Source organism: Equus asinus, chromosome 25, assembly GCF_041296235.1.
Source record: "Equus asinus isolate D_3611 breed Donkey chromosome 25, EquAss-T2T_v2, whole genome shotgun sequence".
NCBI classification, from domain to species: domain Eukaryota; kingdom Metazoa; phylum Chordata; class Mammalia; order Perissodactyla; family Equidae; genus Equus; species Equus asinus.
In genome coordinates this window covers 6,159,764-6,181,727 of record NC_091814.1, presented here as the reverse complement: position 1 = coordinate 6,181,727, position 21,964 = coordinate 6,159,764, and positions in this window count along the sequence as shown.

Here is a 21,964-nt window from a genome sequence, read left to right as displayed (position 1 = left end):
GTTTAGAGATTCTGTCATTCCTGCAAAGGAATGTTTAATATAAGTCTTACATGAAGATGTTTCTAAACAGCTACAAGGAAATTTTTTTAAATATAGTGTTATTACATTGAATAAACATTAAAGATATCCTGTCATGACTGTAGGCAAATGTCTGATAAGACTTGAGCAAAATATTAATAAACAATTACTTGCAAGCTGGGTTCATCACAGTATTCTTTCCTGGCTATGGAGATGATAGCCATTCTGTATGGCATAAAGTGATATGTTTGAAGAGCCTTTGATTTATATTCTTAAACAGCTAACAAGCAAGATGGTTTCTTCACAGTGTTCTTTCAGTGAATGAATGTTCTAGATATTGTCACATCTGTGGTGAAATATTTGATATATGATGTTCCTAAACAGCTACCTATAAACTGGATTCAGCATGTGTTCTTTCATTTTGTGAAAATGATAGTCGCTCTGTGTGGAATATACTTAAGTATTTGAAGTGTATTATGTGCAGATGTTCCTAAACAGTGAAAAGAAGATGGTTTTTGCATAATTTTCTTTCAGATAACAAATGTTATAGACATTGTCACATCTGTAGTCAAATGTTTGATATGATTTATGTGAAAATATCCCTAAACAGCTACCTGTTGGCTTGATTAAGCACAATGCTCTTTCATTGTAAGAAAGTGATAGCTGTTCCATGTGGCATATACTGAAATGTTTGAAATGTCATCTGTGAAGATGTTCCTTAAGAGCTACTTGCTGGGTGTTTTCAAGACAATGTTCTTTCAGTGAATGGATGTTATAGATAGTCTATCACACCCGTAGTGAAATGCTGGATAAGTTTTATGAAGATGTCCCTAAGTAGCTACAAGCAAAATGGTTTCACAACAGTGTTCTTACAGACATTGAAGGTTATAGATATTCTGTCATGCCTGTAGTGAAATGTTTGATAAGACTTGCATGAACACTTACATGAAGATGTTTCTAAACAGCCACAAGCAAGCTTTTTCAACACAGTATTTCATTGAATGAATGTAATAGTTATCACATTGTGGCTGCAGAGAAACGTTTGATAAGACACACACAAAATGTTCATAAATAGCATGTGCCAGCTGGTTGCATCACAATGTTGTTTAATTTAATGGAGGTGATCATCATTCTGTATAGCATATGATGTGTTTGAATAGCCTTATATAAAGATATTCCTAAAAACTTATGAGCAATCTGGTTTCACCAGAGTGTGTTCCTCAGTGAAGGAATCTTACAGAGATTCTGTCAGAGCAGTAGTGACATGTTTGGTGTTTTGTATGAAGAAACCCTAAATGGCTTCCTGCAAGATGAGTTCAACACAGTGTTATTTCATTTTAAGAAAATGATAGTCATTCTGTTTGGCATAAACTGAAATATTAGAAAAGCCTTATATCAAGAGGTTCCTAATTAGCTACCAGCAATCTGGCTTCACAATAGTGTTCTTTCATTGAATGGATGTAATAGATACTTTGTAGTGAAATGTATGATAAGTCTCTTATGAAAAGGTTCCTAAACAGCTGCCTGCAATCTGGCTTCAGCACATTATATCATTGTCTCAAAGTGATATTCATTCAGTATGTCTTATATGGAAACGCTTGAAATGGTGAACATGAAGAAGTTTCTAAATATATACAAGCAAGATTGTTTCTCCACAGTTTTCTTTCAGTGACTGAATGTTACGTATAGTCTGTCACGACTATTGTAAAATGTTTGATGAGTCTTATGTAAAAACGTTCCTAGATAGCTATCTGTGAGCTCTATTTAGCACAGTGTTCTTTCATTGTAGGAAAATGATACCCATTCATTATGGCATATACTGAAATGTGAGAAATGTCTCCAATACAAATGTTCCTAATAATAGCTTCAAGATGCTTTCACCACAGAGTTCTTTCAGTGAAACAATATTGCAGATATTCTGTGACACTTGTAGTGAAGTGTTAGTTAAAACTTACTTGCAAGCTGGATTCAGCACAGTGTTTCTTTCATTGTTTGAAACTCATATTCAATCAGAACAGCAAATATTGAAATGGTTATAATGACTAATATGAAGATGATCCTTAATGGCTGCAAGTAAGATGGTTTCACCACAGTTTTCTCTCAGTGAACAAATGCTATATATATTCTGTCCCACATGCAATGAAATGTTTGTTAAGTCTTATATGAACATGTTCCTAAACAGCTACCCGCAAACTGGGCTTAGAACAGTGTTCTCACATTGTTAGTAATTGATAGGTCATCTGTAGGGCATATGCTGAAATGTTTGAAATGTCTTATGTGAATATGCCCCTAAACAGCTGTAAGCACATTTGTTTCACCAGAGTTCCTTTAGTGTCTGAATCTTATGGATATTTTTCAAGTCTGTAGTGTAATTTTTTAAGTATTTTATGAAGTTCTTCCTAAACAGATACTAGGAAACAAGGGTTCAGCTCATCCTTCTTTCCTTGAGTGAATATTAAAATCATTCTGTCATGACCATAGCGCAATATTTGCTAAGACTTATAAAAAGATATTTCTAAAAAAACAACTTTCCAGCTGGGTTCTTAACATTGTTCTTTCATTTTATGGAAGTGATAACCATTCTGGATGGAATACACTGAAATGTTTGAAAAGACTTGTATGAAGATACTCCTAAATAGCTACAAGCAATCTGGTTACACCACAGTGTTCTTTCATTTAATAAACTTTATCTATAGTCTCCTATAGCTGTAGTGAAATGTTTTATATCATATATGAAAATGTTCCTACAGCTACCTGCAAGCTGGGATCAGCACACTGACTTTTCATTGTAATAAAGTGATAGTTACTTTGTATGGCATACACTGAAATGTCAGAAAAGACTTATATGAGTGTATTTCTAAAGAGATACAAGCAAGCTGGTTTCACAATAGTGATCTTTCATTGAATTAATGTAATAGATATTCTGTCGCACATGTTGTGAAATTTTCAATAAATCTTACATGAAAATGTTACTATAAGTCTACCTGAAAGCTGAGTTAAGTACAATGTTTTTTCATTTTCAGAAAGGATAGCTGTTCTCTATGGCTCATACTGAAATGCTAGAAAAGACTTACATGAAGATGTTCCTTAAAAGCTACAAGGAAGTTGGTTTCACCACAGCATTCTTTCAATGTGTGAATGTTATAGATATTCCATCATGCCCGTAGTGAAATGTTTGATAGGACTTATTTGAAGATTCCCCTAAAGAGCTGCAAGCAAGGTGTTTTCACCACAGTGTTCATTCAGAAAATGAATGTTATACGTATTCTGTCATGCCTCAAGAGAACTATTTGATGTCTTATGTGAGAGTGTTCCTGAACAGCTACAAGCAAGCTTTTTCAACATAGTGTGGTTTCCTTGAATGAATGTTATGGATATCATGTTGCGGCTGTAGAGAAACGTTTGATAAGACATAAATGAAATGCTCATAAAGAGCCACTGGTTTCATCAGAACGTTCTTTCTGGATATGGAAGCGATAGCCATTCTGTAGGCATAATGAAGTGTTTGAAGAGCCTTATACGAAGACATTCCCAAGGCGCCAGAAGTAATCTGGCTTCACCACAGTGTTCTTTCAGTGAACGAGTGTTATAGCTAGTCTGTCATGCCTGTAGTGAAATGTTTAATAAGTCTTATATGAAGAGGTTTCAAACAGCCGCCAGCAAGCCGGGTTTAGCACAGTGTCCTTTAACTGTAAGTAAGTGAGAGCCATTCTGTATGGCATATACTCAAATGTTAGAGAGGTCTTATATGAAGATGTTCCTAAATAGAATCCAACAAGATGTGTTCAGGACAGAATAATTTCATCATAAGATAGTGACAGCCGTTTAGTATGGCATATACAGAAATGCTGAAAAGGACTGAAATGAAGATCTTCCTTAACAGTAAAACCAAGCCACTTTCACCATAGTGTTCTTTCATTGAATGGATGTAATAGATATTCTGTCATGCCTGTAGTTAAATGTTCAATAGGTCTTACATAAAAATACTCCTAATAATCTACCTGAAAGCTATTAAACACAACCTTCTTTCCTCGTAAGAAGGGTATGGCCATGCTGTATGCCATATACTGAAATGCTTGAAAAGCTTTATATGAAGATGTTCCTCAACAGTTACAAGAAAACTGCTTTCATCCCTGTGTTCGTTCAATGAGTGAATGTTTAGAGATTCTGTCATTCCTGCAAAGGAATGTTTAATATAAGTCTTACATGAAGATGTTTCTAAACAGCTACAAGGAAATTTTTTTAAATATAGTGTTATTACGTTGAATAAACATTAAAGATATCCTGTCATGACTGTAGGCAAATGTCTGATAAGACTTGAGCAAAATATTAATAAACAATTACTTGCAAGCTGGGTTCATCACAGTATTCTTTCCTGGCTATGGAGATGATAGCCATTCTGTATGGCATAAAGTGATATGTTTGAAGAGCCTTTGATTTATATTCTTAAACAGCTAACAAGCAAGATGGTTCCTTCACAGTGTTCTTTCAGTGAATGAATGTTCTAGATATTGTCACATCTGTGGTGAAATATTTGATATATGATGTTCCTAAACAGCTACCCATAAACTGGATTCAGCATGTGTTCTTTCATTTTGTGAAAATGATAGTCGCTCTGTGTGGAATATACTTAAGTATTTGAAGTGTATTATGTGCAGATGTTCCTAAACAGTGAAAAGAAGATGGTTTTTGCATAATTTTCTTTCAGATAACAAATGTTATAGACATTGTCACATCTGTAGTCAAATGTTTGATATGATTTATGTGAAAATATCCCTAAACAGCTACCTGTTGGCTTGATTAAGCACAATGCTCTTTCATTGTAAGAAAGTGATAGCTGTTCCATGTGGCATATACTGAAATGTTTGAAATGTCATCTGTGAAGATGTTCCTTAAGAGCTACTTGCTGGGTGTTTTCAAGACAATGTTCTTTCAGTGAATGGATGTTATAGATAGTCTATCACACCCGTAGTGAAATGCTGGATAAGTTTTATGAAGATGTCCCTAAGTAGCTACAAGCAAAATGGTTTCACAACAGTGTTCTTACAGACATTGAAGGTTATAGATATTCTGTCATGCCTGTAGTGAAATGTTTGATAAGACTTGCATGAACACTTACATGAAGATGTTTCTAAACAGCCACAAGCAAGCTTTTTCAACACAGTATTTCATTGAATGAATGTAATAGTTATCACATTGTGGCTGCAGAGAAACGTTTGATAAGACACACACAAAGTGTTCATAAATAGCATGTGCCAGCTGGTTGCATCACAATGTTGTTTAATTTAATGGAGGTGATCATCATTCTGTATAGCATATGATGTGTTTGAATAGCCTTATATAAAGATATTCCTAAAAACTTATGAGCAATCTGGTTTCACCAGAGTGTGTTCCTCAGTGAAGGAATCTTACAGAGATTCTGTCAGAGCAGTAGTGACATGTTTGGTGTTTTGTATGAAGAAACCCTAAATGGCTTCCTGCAAGATGAGTTCAACACAGTGTTATTTCATTTTAAGAAAATGATAGTCATTCTGTTTGGCATAAACTGAAATATTAGAAAAGCCTTATATCAAGAGGTTCCTAATTAGCTACCAGCAATCTGGCTTCACAATAGTGTTCTTTCATTGAATGGATGTAATAGATACTTTGTAGTGAAATGTATGATAAGTCTCTTATGAAAAGGTTCCTAAACAGCTGCCTGCAATCTGGCTTCAGCACATTATATCATTGTCTCAAAGTGATATTCATTCAGTATGTCTTATATGGAAACGCTTGAAATGGTGAACATGAAGAAGTTTCTAAATATATACAAGCAAGATTGTTTCTCCACAGTTTTCTTTCAGTGACTGAATGTTACGTATAGTCTGTCACGACTATTGTAAAATGTTTGATGAGTCTTATGTAAAAACGTTCCTAGATAGCTATCTGTGAGCTCTATTTAGCACAGTGTTCTTTCATTGTAGGAAAATGATACCCATTCATTATGGCATATACTGAAATGTGAGAAATGTCTCCAATACAAATGTTCCTAATAATAGCTTCAAGATGCTTTCACCACAGAGTTCTTTCAGTGAAACAATATTGCAGATATTCTGTGACACTTGTAGTGAAGTGTTAGTTAAAACTTACTTGCAAGCTGGATTCAGCACAGTGTTTCTTTCATTGTTTGAAACTCATATTCAATCAGAACAGCAAATATTGAAATGGTTATAATGACTAATATGAAGAGGATCCTTAATGGCTGCAAGTAAGATGGTTTCACCACAGTTTTCTCTCAGTGAACAAATGCTATATATATTCTGTCCCACATGCAATGAAATGTTTGTTAAGTCTTATATGAACATGTTCCTAAACAGCTACCCGCAAACTGGGCTTAGAACAGTGTTCTCACATTGTTAGTAATTGATAGGTCATCTGTAGGGCATATGCTGAAATGTTTGAAATGTCTTATGTGAATATGCCCCTAAACAGCTGTAAGCACATTTGTTTCACCAGAGTTCCTTTAGTGTCTGAATCTTATGGATATTTTTCAAGTCTGTAGTGTAATTTTTTAAGTATTTTATGAAGTTCTTCCTAAACAGATACTAGGAAACAAGGGTTCAGCTCATCCTTCTTTCCTTGAGTGAATATTAAAATCATTCTGTCATGACCATAGCGCAATATTTGCTAAGACTTATAAAAAGATATTTCTAAAAAAACAACTTTCCAGCTGGGTTCTTAACATTGTTCTTTCATTTTATGGAAGTGATAACCATTCTGGATGGAATACACTGAAATGTTTGAAAAGACTTGTATGAAGATACTCCTAAATAGCTACAAGCAATCTGGTTACACCACAGTGTTCTTTCATTTAATAAACTTTATCTATAGTCTCCTATAGCTGTAGTGAAATGTTTTATATCATATATGAAAATGTTCCTACAGCTACCTGCAAGCTGGGATCAGCACACTGACTTTTCATTGTAATAAAGTGATAGTTACTTTGTATGGCATACACTGAAATGTCAGAAAAGACTTATATGAGTGTATTTCTAAAGAGATACAAGCAAGCTGGTTTCACAATAGTGATCTTTCATTGAATTAATGTAATAGATATTCTGTCGCACATGTTGTGAAATTTTCAATAAATCTTACATGAAAATGTTACTATAAGTCTACCTGAAAGCTGAGTTAAGTACAATGTTTTTTCATTTTCAGAAAGGATAGCTGTTCTCTATGGCTCATACTGAAATGCTAGAAAAGACTTACATGAAGATGTTCCTTAAAAGCTACAAGGAAGTTGGTTTCACCACAGCATTCTTTCAATGTGTGAATGTTATAGATATTCCATCATGCCCGTAGTGAAATGTTTGATAGGACTTATTTGAAGATTCCCCTAAAGAGCTGCAAGCAAGGTGTTTTCACCACAGTGTTCATTCAGAAAATGAATGTTATACGTATTCTGTCATGCCTCAAGAGAACTATTTGATGTCTTATGTGAGAGTGTTCCTGAACAGCTACAAGCAAGCTTTTTCAACATAGTGTGGTTTCCTTGAATGAATGTTATGGATATCATGTTGCGGCTGTAGAGAAACGTTTGATAAGACATAAATGAAATGCTCATAAAGAGCCACTGGTTTCATCAGAACGTTCTTTCTGGATATGGAAGCGATAGCCATTCTGTAGGCATAATGAAGTGTTTGAAGAGCCTTATACGAAGACATTCCCAAGGCGCCAGAAGTAATCTGGCTTCACCACAGTGTTCTTTCAGTGAACGAGTGTTATAGCTAGTCTGTCATGCCTGTAGTGAAATGTTTAATAAGTCTTATATGAAGAGGTTTCAAACAGCCGCCAGCAAGCCGGGTTTAGCACAGTGTCCTTTAACTGTAAGTAAGTGAGAGCCATTCTGTATGGCATATACTCAAATGTTAGAGAGGTCTTATATGAAGATGTTCCTAAATAGAATCCAACAAGATGTGTTCAGGACAGAATAATTTCATCATAAGATAGTGACAGCCGTTTAGTATGGCATATACAGAAATGCTGAAAAGGACTGAAATGAAGATCTTCCTTAACAGTAAAACCAAGCCACTTTCACCATAGTGTTCTTTCATTGAATGGATGTAATAGATATTCTGTCATGCCTGTAGTTAAATGTTCAATAGGTCTTACATAAAAATACTCCTAATAATCTACCTGAAAGCTATTAAACACAACCTTCTTTCCTCGTAAGAAGGGTATGGCCATGCTGTATGCCATATACTGAAATGCTTGAAAAGCTTTATATGAAGATGTTCCTCAACAGTTACAAGAAAACTGCTTTCATCCCTGTGTTCGTTCAATGAGTGAATGTTTAGAGATTCTGTCATTCCTGCAAAGGAATGTTTAATATAAGTCTTACATGAAGATGTTTCTAAACAGCTACAAGGAAATTTTTTTAAATATAGTGTTATTACGTTGAATAAACATTAAAGATATCCTGTCATGACTGTAGGCAAATGTCTGATAAGACTTGAGCAAAATATTAATAAACAATTACTTGCAAGCTGGGTTCATCACAGTATTCTTTTCTGGCTATGGAGATGATAGCCATTCTGTATGGCATAAAGTGATATGTTTGAAGAGCCTTTGATTTATATTCTTAAACAGCTAACAAGCAAGATGGTTCCTTCACAGTGTTCTTTCAGTGAATGAATGTTCTAGATATTGTCACATCTGTGGTGAAATATTTGATATATGATGTTCCTAAACAGCTACCCATAAACTGGATTCAGCATGTGTTCTTTCATTTTGTGAAAATGATAGTCGCTCTGTGTGGAATATACTTAAGTATTTGAAGTGTATTATGTGCAGATGTTCCTAAACAGTGAAAAGAAGATGGTTTTTGCATAATTTTCTTTCAGATAACAAATGTTATAGACATTGTCACATCTGTAGTCAAATGTTTGATATGATTTATGTGAAAATATCCCTAAACAGCTACCTGTTGGCTTGATTAAGCACAATGCTCTTTCATTGTAAGAAAGTGATAGCTGTTCCATGTGGCATATACTGAAATGTTTGAAATGTCATCTGTGAAGATGTTCCTTAAGAGCTACTTGCTGGGTGTTTTCAAGACAATGTTCTTTCAGTGAATGGATGTTATAGATAGTCTATCACACCCGTAGTGAAATGCTGGATAAGTTTTATGAAGATGTCCCTAAGTAGCTACAAGCAAAATGGTTTCACAACAGTGTTCTTACAGACATTGAAGGTTATAGATATTCTGTCATGCCTGTAGTGAAATGTTTGATAAGACTTGCATGAACACTTACATGAAGATGTTTCTAAACAGCCACAAGCAAGCTTTTTCAACACAGTATTTCATTGAATGAATGTAATAGTTATCACATTGTGGCTGCAGAGAAACGTTTGATAAGACACACACAAAGTGTTCATAAATAGCATGTGCCAGCTGGTTGCATCACAATGTTGTTTAATTTAATGGAGGTGATAATCATTCTGTATAGCATATGATGTGTTTGAATAGCCTTATATAAAGATATTCCTAAACACTTATGAGCAATCTGGTTTCACCAGAGTGTGTTCCTCAGTGAAGGAATCTTACAGAGATTCTGTCAGAGCAGTAGTGACATGTTTGGTGTTTTGTATGAAGAAACCCTAAATGGCTTCCTGCAAGATGAGTTCAACACAGTGTTATTTCATTTTAAGAAAATGATAGTCATTCTGTTTGGCATAAACTGAAATATTAGAAAAGCCTTATATCAAGAGGTTCCTAATTAGCTACCAGCAATCTGGCTTCACAATAGTGTTCTTTCATTGAATGGATGTAATAGATACTTTGTAGTGAAATGTATGATAAGTCTCTTATGAAAAGGTTCCTAAACAGCTGCCTGCAATCTGGCTTCAGCACATTATATCATTGTCTCAAAGTGATATTCATTCAGTATGTCTTATATGGAAACGCTTGAAATGGTGAACATGAAGAAGTTTCTAAATATATACAAGCAAGATTGTTTCTCCACAGTTTTCTTTCAGTGACTGAATGTTACGTATAGTCTGTCACGACTATTGTAAAATGTTTGATGAGTCTTATGTAAAAACGTTCCTAGATAGCTATCTGTGAGCTCTATTTAGCACAGTGTTCTTTCATTGTAGGAAAATGATACCCATTCATTATGGCATATACTGAAATGTGAGAAATGTCTCCAATACAAATGTTCCTAATAATAGCTTCAAGATGCTTTCACCACAGAGTTCTTTCAGTGAAACAATATTGCAGATATTCTGTGACACTTGTAGTGAAGTGTTAGTTAAAACTTACTTGCAAGCTGGATTCAGCACAGTGTTTCTTTCATTGTTTGAAACTCATATTCAATCAGAACAGCAAATATTGAAATGGTTATAATGACTAATATGAAGATGATCCTTAATGGCTGCAAGTAAGATGGTTTCACCACAGTTTTCTCTCAGTGAACAGATGCTATATATATTCTGTCCCACATGCAATGAAATGTTTGTTAAGTCTTATATGAACATGTTCCTAAACAGCTACCCGCAAACTGGGCTTAGAACAGTGTTCTCACATTGTTAGTAATTGATAGGTCATCTGTAGGGCATATGCTGAAATGTTTGAAATGTCTTATGTGAATATGCCCCTAAACAGCTGTAAGCACATTTGTTTCACCAGAGTTCCTTTAGTGTCTGAATCTTATGGATATTTTTCAAGTCTGTAGTGTAATTTTTTAAGTATTTTATGAAGTTCTTCCTAAACAGATACTAGGAAACAAGGGTTCAGCTCATCCTTCTTTCCTTGAGTGAATATTAAAATCATTCTGTCATGACCATAGCGCAATATTTGCTAAGACTTATAAAAAGATATTTCTAAAAAAACAACTTTCCAGCTGGGTTCTTAACATTGTTCTTTCATTTTATGGAAGTGATAACCATTCTGGATGGAATACACTGAAATGTTTGAAAAGACTTGTATGAAGATACTCCTAAATAGCTACAAGCCTTCTGGTTACACCACAGTGTTCTTTCATTTAATAAACTTTATATATAGTCTCCTATAGCTGTAGTGAAATGTTTTATATCATATATGAAAATGTTCCTACAGCTACCTGCAAGCTGGGATCAGCACACTGACTTTTCATTGTAATAAAGTGATAGTTACTTTGTATGGCATACACTGAAATGTCAGAAAAGACTTATATGAGTGTATTTCTAAAGAGATACAAGCAAGCTGGTTTCACAATAGTGATCTTTCATTGAATTAATGTAATAGATATTCTGTCGCACATGTTGTGAAATTTTCAATAAATCTTACATGAAAATGTTACTATAAGTCTACCTGAAAGCTGAGTTAAGTACAATGTTTTTTCATTTTCAGAAAGGATAGCTGTTCTCTATGGCTCATACTGAAATGCTAGAAAAGACTTACATGAAGATGTTCCTTAAAAGCTACAAGGAAGTTGGTTTCACCACAGCATTCTTTCAATGTGTGAATGTTATAGATATTCCATCATGCCCGTAGTGAAATGTTTGATAGGACTTATTTGAAGATTCCCCTAAAGAGCTGCAAGCAAGGTGTTTTCACCACAGTGTTCATTCAGAAAATGAATGTTATACGTATTCTGTCATGCCTCAAGAGAACTATTTGATGTCTTATGTGAGAGTGTTCCTGAACAGCTACAAGCAAGCTTTTTCAACATAGTGTGGTTTCCTTGAATGAATGTTATGGATATCATGTTGCGGCTGTAGAGAAACGTTTGATAAGACATAAATGAAATGCTCATAAAGAGCCACTGGTTTCATCAGAACGTTCTTTCTGGATATGGAAGCGATAGCCATTCTGTAGGCATAATGAAGTGTTTGAAGAGCCTTATACGAAGACATTCCCAAGGCGCCAGAAGTAATCTGGCTTCACCACAGTGTTCTTTCAGTGAACGAGTGTTATAGCTAGTCTGTCATGCCTGTAGTGAAATGTTTAATAAGTCTTATATGAAGAGGTTTCAAACAGCCGCCAGCAAGCCGGGTTTAGCACAGTGTCCTTTAACTGTAAGTAAGTGAGAGCCATTCTGTATGGCATATACTCAAATGTTAGAGAGGTCTTATATGAAGATGTTCCTAAATAGAATCCAACAAGATGTGTTCAGGACAGAATAATTTCATCATAAGATAGTGACAGCCGTTTAGTATGGCATATACAGAAATGCTGAAAAGGACTGAAATGAAGATCTTCCTTAACAGTAAAACCAAGCCACTTTCACCATAGTGTTCTTTCATTGAATGGATGTAATAGATATTCTGTCATGCCTGTAGTTAAATGTTCAATAGGTCTTACATAAAAATAGTCCTAATAATCTACCTGAAAGCTATTAAACACAACCTTCTTTCCTCGTAAGAAGGGTATGGCCATGCTGTATGCCATATACTGAAATGCTTGAAAAGCTTTATATGAAGATGTTCCTCAACAGTTACAAGAAAACTGCTTTCATCCCTGTGTTCGTTCAATGAGTGAATGTTTAGAGATTCTGTCATTCCTGCAAAGGAATGTTTAATATAAGTCTTACATGAAGATGTTTCTAAACAGCTACAAGGAAATTTTTTTAAATATAGTGTTATTACGTTGAATAAACATTAAAGATATCCTGTCATGACTGTAGGCAAATGTCTGATAAGACTTGAGCAAAATATTAATAAACAATTACTTGCAAGCTGGGTTCATCACAGTATTCTTTTCTGGCTATGGAGATGATAGCCATTCTGTATGGCATAAAGTGATATGTTTGAAGAGCCTTTGATTTATATTCTTAAACAGCTAACAAGCAAGATGGTTCCTTCACAGTGTTCTTTCAGTGAATGAATGTTCTAGATATTGTCACATCTGTGGTGAAATATTTGATATATGATGTTCCTAAACAGCTACCCATAAACTGGATTCAGCATGTGTTCTTTCATTTTGTGAAAATGATAGTCGCTCTGTGTGGAATATACTTAAGTATTTGAAGTGTATTATGTGCAGATGTTCCTAAACAGTGAAAAGAAGATGGTTTTTGCATAATTTTCTTTCAGATAACAAATGTTATAGACATTGTCACATCTGTAGTCAAATGTTTGATATGATTTATGTGAAAATATCCCTAAACAGCTACCTGTTGGCTTGATTAAGCACAATGCTCTTTCATTGTAAGAAAGTGATAGCTGTTCCATGTGGCATATACTGAAATGTTTGAAATGTCATCTGTGAAGATGTTCCTTAAGAGCTACTTGCTGGGTGTTTTCAAGACAATGTTCTTTCAGTGAATGGATGTTATAGATAGTCTATCACACCCGTAGTGAAATGCTGGATAAGTTTTATGAAGATGTCCCTAAGTAGCTACAAGCAAAATGGTTTCACAACAGTGTTCTTACAGACATTGAAGGTTATAGATATTCTGTCATGCCTGTAGTGAAATGTTTGATAAGACTTGCATGAACACTTACATGAAGATGTTTCTAAACAGCCACAAGCAAGCTTTTTCAACACAGTATTTCATTGAATGAATGTAATAGTTATCACATTGTGGCTGCAGAGAAACGTTTGATAAGACACACACAAAGTGTTCATAAATAGCATGTGCCAGCTGGTTGCATCACAATGTTGTTTAATTTAATGGAGGTGATAATCATTCTGTATAGCATATGATGTGTTTGAATAGCCTTATATAAAGATATTCCTAAAAACTTATGAGCAATCTGGTTTCACCAGAGTGTGTTCCTCAGTGAAGGAATCTTACAGAGATTCTGTCAGAGCAGTAGTGACATGTTTGGTGTTTTGTATGAAGAAACCCTAAATGGCTTCCTGCAAGATGAGTTCAACACAGTGTTATTTCATTTTAAGAAAATGATAGTCATTCTGTTTGGCATAAACTGAAATATTAGAAAAGCCTTATATCAAGAGGTTCCTAATTAGCTACCAGCAATCTGGCTTCACAATAGTGTTCTTTCATTGAATGGATGTAATAGATACTTTGTAGTGAAATGTATGATAAGTCTCTTATGAAAAGGTTCCTAAACAGCTGCCTGCAATCTGGCTTCAGCACATTATATCATTGTCTCAAAGTGATATTCATTCAGTATGTCTTATATGGAAACGCTTGAAATGGTGAACATGAAGAAGTTTCTAAATATATACAAGCAAGATTGTTTCTCCACAGTTTTCTTTCAGTGACTGAATGTTACGTATAGTCTGTCACGACTATTGTAAAATGTTTGATGAGTCTTATGTAAAAACGTTCCTAGATAGCTATCTGTGAGCTCTATTTAGCACAGTGTTCTTTCATTGTAGGAAAATGATACCCATTCATTATGGCATATACTGAAATGTGAGAAATGTCTCCAATACAAATGTTCCTAATAATAGCTTCAAGATGCTTTCACCACAGAGTTCTTTCAGTGAAACAATATTGCAGATATTCTGTGACACTTGTAGTGAAGTGTTAGTTAAAACTTACTTGCAAGCTGGATTCAGCACAGTGTTTCTTTCATTGTTTGAAACTCATATTCAATCAGAACAGCAAATATTGAAATGGTTATAATGACTAATATGAAGAGGATCCTTAATGGCTGCAAGTAAGATGGTTTCACCACAGTTTTCTCTCAGTGAACAAATGCTATATATATTCTGTCCCACATGCAATGAAATGTTTGTTAAGTCTTATATGAACATGTTCCTAAACAGCTACCCGCAAACTGGGCTTAGAACAGTGTTCTCACATTGTTAGTAATTGATAGGTCATCTGTAGGGCATATGCTGAAATGTTTGAAATGTCTTATGTGAATATGCCCCTAAACAGCTGTAAGCACATTTGTTTCACCAGAGTTCCTTTAGTGTCTGAATCTTATGGATATTTTTCAAGTCTGTAGTGTAATTTTTTAAGTATTTTATGAAGTTCTTCCTAAACAGATACTAGGAAACAAGGGTTCAGCTCATCCTTCTTTCCTTGAGTGAATATTAAAATCATTCTGTCATGACCATAGCGCAATATTTGCTAAGACTTATAAAAAGATATTTCTAAAAAAACAACTTTCCAGCTGGGTTCTTAACATTGTTCTTTCATTTTATGGAAGTGATAACCATTCTGGATGGAATACACTGAAATGTTTGAAAAGACTTGTATGAAGATACTCCTAAATAGCTACAAGCAATCTGGTTACACCACAGTGTTCTTTCATTTAATAAACTTTATCTATAGTCTCCTATAGCTGTAGTGAAATGTTTTATATCATATATGAAAATGTTCCTACAGCTACCTGCAAGCTGGGATCAGCACACTGACTTTTCATTGTAATAAAGTGATAGTTACTTTGTATGGCATACACTGAAATGTCAGAAAAGACTTATATGAGTGTATTTCTAAAGAGATACAAGCAAGCTGGTTTCACAATAGTGATCTTTCATTGAATTAATGTAATAGATATTCTGTCGCACATGTTGTGAAATTTTCAATAAATCTTACATGAAAATGTTACTATAAGTCTACCTGAAAGCTGAGTTAAGTACAATGTTTTTTCATTTTCAGAAAGGATAGCTGTTCTCTATGGCTCATACTGAAATGCTAGAAAAGACTTACATGAAGATGTTCCTTAAAAGCTACAAGGAAGTTGGTTTCACCACAGCATTCTTTCAATGTGTGAATGTTATAGATATTCCATCATGCCCGTAGTGAAATGTTTGATAGGACTTATTTGAAGATTCCCCTAAAGAGCTGCAAGCAAGGTGTTTTCACCACAGTGTTCATTCAGAAAATGAATGTTATACGTATTCTGTCATGCCTCAAGAGAACTATTTGATGTCTTATGTGAGAGTGTTCCTGAACAGCTACAAGCAAGCTTTTTCAACATAGTGTGGTTTCCTTGAATGAATGTTATGGATATCATGTTGCGGCTGTAGAGAAACGTTTGATAAGACATAAATGAAATGCTCATAAAGAGCCACTGGTTTCATCAGAACGTTCTTTCTGGATATGGAAGCGATAGCCATTCTGTAGGCATAATGAAGTGTTTGAAGAGCCTTATACGAAGACATTCCCAAGGCGCCAGAAGTAATCTGGCTTCACCACAGTGTTCTTTCAGTGAACGAGTGTTATAGCTAGTCTGTCATGCCTGTAGTGAAATGTTTAATAAGTCTTATATGAAGAGGTTTCAAACAGCCGCCAGCAAGCCGGGTTTAGCACAGTGTCCTTTAACTGTAAGTAAGTGAGAGCCATTCTGTATGGCATATACTCAAATGTTAGAGAGGTCTTATATGAAGATGTTCCTAAATAGAATCCAACAAGATGTGTTCAGGACAGAATAATTTCATCATAAGATAGTGACAGCCGTTTAGTATGGCATATACAGAAATGCTGAAAAGGACTGAAATGAAGATCTTCCTTAACAGTAAAACCAAGCCACTTTCACCATAGTGTTCTTTCATTGAATGGATGTAATAGATATTCTGTCATGCCTGTAGTTAAATGTTCAATAGGTCTTACATAAAAATACTCCTAATAATCTACCTGAAAGCTATTAAACACAACCTTCTTTCCTCGTAAGAAGGGTATGGCCATGCTGTATGCCATATACTGAAATGCTTGAAAAGCTTTATATGAAGATGTTCCTCAACAGTTACAAGAAAACTGCTTTCATCCCTGTGTTCGTTCAATGAGTGAATGTTTAGAGATTCTGTCATTCCTGCAAAGGAATGTTTAATATAAGTCTTACATGAAGATGTTTCTAAACAGCTACAAGGAAATTTTTTTAAATATAGTGTTATTACGTTGAATAAACATTAAAGATATCCTGTCATGACTGTAGGCAAATGTCTGATAAGACTTGAGCAAAATATTAATAAACAATTACTTGCAAGCTGGGTTCATCACAGTATTCTTTTCTGGCTATGGAGATGATAGCCATTCTGTATGGCATAAAGTGATATGTTTGAAGAGCCTTTGATTTATATTCTTAAACAGCTAACAAGCAAGATGGTTCCTTCACAGTGTTCTTTCAGTGAATGAATGTTCTAGATATTGTCACATCTGTGGTGAAATATTTGATATATGATGTTCCTAAACAGCTACCCATAAACTGGATTCAGCATGTGTTCTTTCATTTTGTGAAAATGATAGTCGCTCTGTGTGGAATATACTTAAGTATTTGAAGTGTATTATGTGCAGATGTTCCTAAACAGTGAAAAGAAGATGGTTTTTGCATAATTTTCTTTCAGATAACAAATGTTATAGACATTGTCACATCTGTAGTCAAATGTTTGATATGATTTATGTGAAAATATCCCTAAACAGCTACCTGTTGGCTTGATTAAGCACAATGCTCTTTCATTGTAAGAAAGTGATAGCTGCTCCATGTGGCATATACTGAAATGTTTGAAATGTCATATGTGAAGATGTTCCTTAAGAGCTACTTGCTGGGTGTTTTCAAGACAATGTTCTTTCAGTGAATGGATGTTATAGATAGTCTATCACACCCGTAGTGAAATGCTGGATAAGTTTTATGAAGATGTCCCTAAGTAGCTACAAGCAAAATGGTTTCACAACAGTGTTCTTACAGACATTGAAGGTTATAGATATTCTGTCATGCCTGTAGTGAAATGTTTGATAAGACTTGCATGAACACTTACATGAAGATGTTTCTAAACAGCCACAAGCAAGCTTTTTCAACACAGTATTTCATTGAATGAATGTAATAGTTATCACATTGTGGCTGCAGAGAAACGTTTGATAAGACACACACAAAGTGTTCATAAATAGCATGTGCCAGCTGGTTGCATCACAATGTTGTTTAATTTAATGGAGGTGATAATCATTCTGTATAGCATATGATGTGTTTGAATAGCCTTATATAAAGATATTCCTAAACACTTATGAGCAATCTGGTTTCACCAGAGTGTGTTCCTCAGTGAAGGAATCTTACAGAGATTCTGTCAGAGCAGTAGTGACATGTTTGGTGTTTTGTATGAAGAAACCCTAAATGGCTTCCTGCAAGATGAGTTCAACACAGTGTTATTTCATTTTAAGAAAATGATAGTCATTCTGTTTGGCATAAACTGAAATATTAGAAAAGCCTTATATCAAGAGGTTCCTAATTAGCTACCAGCAATCTGGCTTCACAATAGTGTTCTTTCATTGAATGGATGTAATAGATACTTTGTAGTGAAATGTATGATAAGTCTCTTATGAAAAGGTTCCTAACCAGCTGCCTGCAATCTGGCTTCAGCACATTATATCATTGTCTCAAAGTGATATTCATTCAGTATGTCTTATATGGAAACGCTTGAAATGGTGAACATGAAGAAGTTTCTAAATATATACAAGCAAGATTGTTTCTCCACAGTTTTCTTTCAGTGACTGAATGTTACGTATAGTCTGTCACGACTATTGTAAAATGTTTGATGAGTCTTATGTAAAAACGTTCCTAGATAGCTATCTGTGAGCTCTATTTAGCACAGTGTTCTTTCATTGTAGGAAAATGATACCCATTCATTATGGCATATACTGAAATGTGAGAAATGTCTCCAATACAAATGTTCCTAATAATAGCTTCAAGATGCTTTCACCACAGAGTTCTTTCAGTGAAACAATATTGCAGATATTCTGTGACACTTGTAGTGAAGTGTTAGTTAAAACTTACTTGCAAGCTGGATTCAGCACAGTGTTTCTTTCATTGTTTGAAACTCATATTCAATCAGAACAGCAAATATTGAAATGGTTATAATGACTAATATGAAGAGGATCCTTAATGGCTGCAAGTAAGATGGTTTCACCACAGTTTTCTCTCAGTGAACAGATGCTATATATATTCTGTCCCACATGCAATGAAATGTTTGTTAAGTCTTATATGAACATGTTCCTAAACAGCTACCCGCAAACTGGGCTTAGAACAGTGTTCTCACATTGTTAGTAATTGATAGGTCATCTGTAGGGCATATGCTGAAATGTTTGAAATGTCTTATGTGAATATGCCCCTAAACAGCTGTAAGCACATTTGTTTCACCAGAGTTCCTTTAGTGTCTGAATCTTATGGATATTTTTCAAGTCTGTAGTGTAATTTTTTAAGTATTTTATGAAGTTCTTCCTAAACAGATACTAGGAAACAAGGGTTCAGCTCATCCTTCTTTCCTTGAGTGAATATTAAAATCATTCTGTCATGACCATAGCGCAATATTTGCTAAGACTTATAAAAAGATATTTCTAAAAAAACAACTTTCCAGCTGGGTTCTTAACATTGTTCTTTCATTTTATGGAAGTGATAACCATTCTGGATGGAATACACTGAAATGTTTGAAAAGACTTGTATGAAGATACTCCTAAATAGCTACAAGCAATCTGGTTACACCACAGTGTTCTTTCATTTAATAAACTTTATCTATAGTCTCCTATAGCTGTAGTGAAATGTTTTATATCATATATGAAAATGTTCCTACAGCTACCTGCAAGCTGGGATCAGCACACTGACTTTTCATTGTAATAAAGTGATAGTTACTTTGTATGGCATACACTGAAATGTCAGAAAAGACTTATATGAGTGTATTTCTAAAGAGATACAAGCAAGCTGGTTTCACAATAGTGATCTTTCATTGAATTAATGTAATAGATATTCTGTCGCACATGTTGTGAAATTTTCAATAAATCTTACATGAAAATGTTACTATAAGTCTACCTGAAAGCTGAGTTAAGTACAATGTTTTTTCATTTTCAGAAAGTATAGCTGTTCTCTATGGCTCATACTGAAATGCTAGAAAAGACTTACATGAAGATGTTCCTTAAAAGCTACAAGGAAGTTGGTTTCACCACAGCATTCTTTCAATGTGTGAATGTTATAGATATTCCATCATGCCCGTAGTGAAATGTTTGATAGGACTTATTTGAAGATTCCCCTAAAGAGCTGCAAGCAAGGTGTTTTCACCACAGTGTTCATTCAGAAAATGAATGTTATACGTATTCTGTCATGCCTCAAGAGAACTATTTGATGTCTTAGGTGAGAGTGTTCCTGAACAGCTACAAGCAAGCTTTTTCAACATAGTGTGGTTTCCTTGAATGAATGTTATGGATATCATGTTGCGGCTGTAGAGAAACGTTTGATAAGACATAAATGAAATGCTCATAAAGAGCCACTGGTTTCATCAGAACGTTCTTTCTGGATATGGAAGCGATAGCCATTCTGTAGGCATAATGAAGTGTTTGAAGAGCCTTATACGAAGACATTCCCAAGGCGCCAGAAGTAATCTGGCTTCACCACAGTGTTCTTTCAGTGAACGAGTGTTATAGCTAGTCTGTCATGCCTGTAGTGAAATGTTTAATAAGTCTTATATGAAGAGGTTTCAAACAGCCGCCAGCAAGCCGGGTTTAGCACAGTGTCCTTTAACTGTAAGTAAGTGAGAGCCATTCTGTATGGCATATACTCAAATGTTAGAGAGGTCTTATATGAAGATGTTCCTAAATAGAATCCAACAAGATGTGTTCAGGACAGAATAATTTCATCATAAGATAGTGACAGCCGTTTAGTATGGCATATACAGAAATGCTGAAAAGGACTGAAATGAAGATCTTCCTTAACAGTAAAACCAAGCCACTTTCACCATAGTGTTCTTTCATTGAATGGATGTAATAGATATTCTGTCATGCCTGTAGTTAAATGTTCAATAGGTCTTACATAAAAATACTCCTAATAATCTACCTGAAAGCTATTAAACACAACCTTCTTTCCTCGTAAGAAGGGTATGGCCATGCTGTATGCCATATACTGAAATGCTTGAAAAGCTTTATATGAAGATGTTCCTCAACAGTTACAAGAAAACTGCTTTCATCCCTGTGTTCGTTCAATGAGTGAATGTTTAGAGATTCTGTCATTCCTGCAAAGGAATGTTTAATATAAGTCTTACATGAAGATGTTTCTAAACAGCTACAAGGAAATTTTTTTAAATATAGTGTTATTACATTGAATAAACATTAAAGATATCCTGTCATGACTGTAGGCAAATGTCTGATAAGACTTGAGCAAAATATTAATAAACAATTACTTGCAAGCTGGGTTCATCACAGTATTCTTTTCTGGCTATGGAGATGATAGCCATTCTGTATGGCATAAAGTGATATGTTTGAAGAGCCTTTGATTTATATTCTTAAACAGCTAACAAGCAAGATGGTTCCTTCACAGTGTTCTTTCAGTGAATGAATGTTCTAGATATTGTCACATCTGTGGTGAAATATTTGATATATGATGTTCCTAAACAGCTACCCATAAACTGGATTCAGCATGTGTTCTTTCATTTTGTGAAAATGATAGTCGCTCTGTGTGGAATATACTTAAGTATTTGAAGTGTATTATGTGCAGATGTTCCTAAACAGTGAAAAGAAGATGGTTTTTGCATAATTTTCTTTCAGATAACAAATGTTATAGACATTGTCACATCTGTAGTCAAATGTTTGATATGATTTATGTGAAAATATCCCTAAACAGCTACCTGTTGGCTTGATTAAGCACAATGCTCTTTCATTGTAAGAAAGTGATAGCTGTTCCATGTGGCATATACTGAAATGTTTGAAATGTCATCTGTGAAGATGTTCCTTAAGAGCTACTTGCTGGGTGTTTTCAAGACAATGTTCTTTCAGTGAATGGATGTTATAGATAGTCTATCACACCCGTAGTGAAATGCTGGATAAGTTTTATGAAGATGTCCCTAAGTAGCTACAAGCAAAATGGTTTCACAACAGTGTTCTTACAGACATTGAAGGTTATAGATATTCTGTCATGCCTGTAGTGAAATGTTTGATAAGACTTGCATGAACACTTACATGAAGATGTTTCTAAACAGCCACAAGCAAGCTTTTTCAACACAGTATTTCATTGAATGAATGTAATAGTTATCACATTGTGGCTGCAGAGAAACGTTTGATAAGACACACACAAAGTGTTCATAAATAGC